The sequence below is a fragment of the Triticum dicoccoides genome, chromosome 7A, assembly GCF_002162155.2.
Source record: "Triticum dicoccoides isolate Atlit2015 ecotype Zavitan chromosome 7A, WEW_v2.0, whole genome shotgun sequence".
Lineage (NCBI taxonomy): Eukaryota > Viridiplantae > Streptophyta > Magnoliopsida > Poales > Poaceae > Triticum > Triticum dicoccoides.
In genome coordinates this window covers 456,573,634-456,577,942 of record NC_041392.1, presented here as the reverse complement: position 1 = coordinate 456,577,942, position 4,309 = coordinate 456,573,634, and the positions used below count along the sequence as shown (strand labels likewise).

The 4,309-nt window shown below is 49.7% G+C and overlaps 1 protein-coding gene across 1 annotated transcript in view; it reads left to right on the top strand.

The window, feature by feature from the left end:
* The first annotated feature begins 3,868 nt into the window (after positions 1-3,868).
* The window catches only part of LOC119329318 (protein STICHEL-like 2), a 4,888-nt gene continuing 4,447 nt past the window's right edge, over positions 3,869-4,309 (top strand). The window contains exon 1 of the mRNA XM_037602331.1: positions 3,869-4,152. The gene's annotated coding sequence lies outside the window, so the exon portion shown is untranslated. The remainder of the gene's footprint in view (positions 4,153-4,309) is intronic.

The window sequence follows — 4,309 nt, the reverse complement described above, 5'->3', positions numbered from 1 at the left end:
TCCTTCTTTCCCTTTTATAGAAACAATCGTTTTTTTCATGAACGGTCGCATGTTTATGATCATGATCATGCCAAACAAACCCCACTTGATCATTCCCAACCCATGTCCGATCAAAAATAAAACACCTGATATGATCACGCCCTAAAACCCTACCCTTCTTCCTCCTATCTGACTAGGGCAAGGAAACCCTCAAAACGCCACCTCCCCCTCCCCCAGTCAGACCAGGGCACCGGAAGAGGGGAAGAGGAGAAGGGGGGAAACATGTAAGGTCAACGTCATCGACTTACGTGCCCCTCCCCTCTTTTGTTTTGACAGTTTTCAGAGTTAAAATTACGTGGTATTTGAGTCAAGGGGGATATGGATCCATCAAAAATGACTTTTTTTTGAATGTTGGTAGAATCTACCAAATTCATTGATCAGAGAAAAAGGACAGGGGGTGGGCTACAGATAGTAGCACCAAAACAAGAGCGGGCGGGCACAAGCGAAAGGAAAGAGAAACACAAAAAACACCACACTGCCTACAGATTTAGCCAGGATCGAAAGGAATCCCAGCTCCCGCGAGATTCCAGAGTGTGATCTCCTCTCTTAATCTAGTAACGAAAGAGTCTAAGCACAGAGCTTCCTGTTGGAAGGTCCTCCTGTTCCTTTCCTTCCACAACTCCCATGGGACAAGATGTAGCAAGGACAGTGTTCCTTTCTTCTTCTCCTTAGCGGCTTGGTTGTGACAGTGTGCCATCCATCCGATGATGCTTGTCTGATTGTTCCAGGATTGTGGCTGGAGCGCCGACATGTTGGTTAGGCGTGCGATCTTGCCCCAAACTTGTTTGGACCATGGGCAGTCCTAGAACAAATGTGCCGTTGTTTCCAGGTTTCGCTCGCATAGTGTACAGAAATAGTTGTTCTCCCATCCGCGGCGCAGCAAGACATCGGCAGTTAGGATCCTCCCAAGCGCCGCAGTCCAGATGAAGAACCGACATTTCTCAGGCGCCCACGCCCTCCAAATTAGATTGTAATTCTCCGTGGGAACCGAGCCCTCGAACTGCAGAAGGTAGGCCGATCTCGTTGTGTACTCATGTGACTCCGTGAAACGCCAGACGATCGAGTCGTCCTGTCCATCGTGCAGTTGTACTGTATCAAGCAACGCCGCAAGCCGCAACAGTTCCGGTAGCATTTGGTCGGTCAGTCCCCTAGAAAGGTCCGAGAGCCAAGTTTCTGCCTGCAGCGCCTCATGGATCGTTCTGTTTTTTCTTGCTGAGATCTTGAAAAGAGCAGGTGCAATGGTTTTGGGGCATTGTCCAAGCAACCAACGATCATGCCAAAAGTTGGCCCGTTGACCATCTCCCACTGTAACCTCAGGTGCCATGGCGATCAAAAATGACTTTTAGGGTGCAAAATACGCTTCCTCTTTCCCTGAAACGTGGCTGCCCGGTTTAAGTGGTTAAACTAGAGGTCGAGTGGTCCATGTGATTCTGAACCTCAAGTCTACCCCTCCATAAATTTTTCCCCAGAGATTCAGAACAAGGACCGGTGTCCTCCTACAAATGACAGGAAAGTACTCCATTGATGGCGCGTTTACGTCCTGACAAAATCTTGCGTCTGCTGCCTCCATGGAGATCTTCCACTGTAGCCGCAGCATTGCTATACTCCCTCCATTTCAAAATATAATGCGTCCGCGTTTTCCGAGGTCTAACTTTGACCATAAATTTAACCAATGAGACTAACTGCGGCGGGAGAAAAAATTATATAATTGAAAACTTCTTTCGAATGCGAATTCACCGATATAATTTTTGCTCCCGCCGCAATTGGTCTTAACAGTTAAATTTACGGTTAAAGTTGAAGCACGGGAATAGAGGAAGCACTACATTGTGAAATGGAGGGAGTACAAAGCTACGGGCACCGACCAGTGTCCAGTCAATGCAGTTCAGTAAAGATGGGTTCTCTTCTCTTGTGTCTCGAGGAAAGCTGGATTTTACCCTTGGCATTTGCCGTGTCGTGGACAGATGGATGGATGGAACGTCCTGTCTGCTCCAACAGTCACACACAGCGCAGCAGACGGCCCCCTTCTCTCTGTACTGCGGACTTTCACAGCTCGTGCATGTGCATCTTTTTCACAAACAAGATAGAGAGAAAAATGAGAGAGAGTGGTGGCATGGGGCGTGGAGATGGAAGAAAGATACGGATTCTTTTCAGCTTTTGCTGCCACATGTCCGTAGCGGAATTGCATGCAATGCATGGGATTCCATCCCAGCCCATTCCAGCAATTCTCACTGTAGAAGCGCCGCGCTTTGTCGATTATGCTTTGTCATGGTGATTCATTTTACCTAGCTTAATACTAGTGCGCTTCATCAATTCCCACTCTAGTGCCCATAAGAAAGTGCCTATATCGAGGTGAAGGAGCATGCAGTATGACGGGATATTATTAGTGTCGTGCTCAGCACTGTTGGCTCCTAGACCATAGGTTGTATGGAAGCCAAACCAAGGGCCAAACCAAAAGTGGGACCTTTTCACGGCGAGCTACACTGCCGCTGTTAGGCTCCTGTTTTTAATCACATGAGCGTACTGTAGTGATCTAGCATGATTAAGAATACAGGCCGGCTAAGCTTCATAGTATATGTTTCAAAGAAAAAGATAAGCATGAGGAACTGTCTGATTTGGGAATGCTTATCCTGTAGATTCGGGCATGATGGTGCGATCGTATCTTAATGGGTGGGGTAATCTCATCTCATGATTAAAAGCCAACATTTGTTTCAGCAGCGCAGCGAGCAGAGTCGAGACTACTACTACTACTGTAGCTCATCACCAGCTCCCTTGCCTAATCACTAGCGGTAGTAATGAAACGGTGATTAGAAAATGAGTAAACACGATCGCCGCACCCAACTAACCTTGGTCCCCCCGTGGTGTCGTATCCCCGTTAAAAGAAGTGAGATAAATAATGCCACGAACATGTGCTCCGGAGAAAAGAAGGTCCCAGACATCCATTCCATCCTCCTCTCCTCTCCTGGCACAAGAAACAAATGCTCAAGGTGGGTGCTGCATAGTAGCATACAAAACAGAGAACAGTGCAACCATCACAGTTTCCGTAACATGGGTAGGCTCCAAATTATCAGATGATAAACAAATCAAGTAGTACTACGCCAAAGATAATTTCGTCCTACAAAAAAAAAATCAGACGACGATGAAATGTCCTCGGGTGGCAAAAAAGACAATCTTGTGCTATCATAGTATTTCCGTCTGAAACACATAATTTCCTCTTGATTGATCTCCACAAATCTTCAGAATTGTACTCCGAATTCGGCAACCATCCGTGCGTGCGTGTAGTTGGACAAAACCCGGGGGATGACGAAATGTCCTCTGACAGGGACAATTTCGTGCTGTCAAACAAACAAATTAGGTCCATAATTTTTTTTTAGGAAAACCGGCGTTTCAAACGGCACTACTGTGATTGCCGTTTGACGTGCAATTTACGCAGGAAATAAAAACGAGGCCATGCCAGGAAAGCCAAATTTTGCTTTTGGGCGAAACAGAGTTATTCTGGCAGTAAAGGATGAGCAAAGGACGAGCAGAGCACAGCACAAGAAGCGGTGGGGTCACGAGCCCCCGGCATCAGCAACAGTAAATCTGACGCCACCCCCTCGGCCACACCGTCGCTCACGCTCCACTCGGTCGCCGACGCGTGGGCCAGGGTCCAACCTGTCATGGACTCGGCGCACGGCCAACACTGCCCCGTCCGTTACGATTCGGCCGTGACATCCTCTCGCCAAAAGATGAGCATGCCCCTGCTCTTCACAGGTATCTACGGCTGTAGAGCCACCGACGGGCGATGGCACGCCGCCCGAGGCGCGGCCAGGCCTCCGATTTCCTCTACGCCAGTCTCCACCCAGGCCTCGCGGGGCTAACCATCCGTCGACTTCGGCCGTATTTACGCGCCCTGCCACTGCGCTGCCCCTCGTCTTCTTCTTGCTCCTGCGGCCCCTCCACCCCGCCTCCCCCCGCTTCGCTCGCGTCATTAATGCGGCGGCGGCGGCGGTGCTGGTAAATACCGGGAGCGGACTGGAGCGTGGCGGTGCCGGTGCCTAAAGGCTGTGCCGCTTTTCGTCTCCTCCTCGTCGTCGTCGGCGGCGGTGGACGGCTTCGGGGTGGCAGGGACGTAGGGTAAGCTTCCTTTCGGTTCGAATCCCCACCTTTCCTCTTCTGTTCGTGCTCGGTTCCCTTCTGGTTGTTCGGTTCGCGTGTCGCCGAGATTCTCTGATTCTTCCTTTTCTTTTCTTTGCCTTCTTGAGGTGCATTCCTCTATGGGGAATTGCGCCCC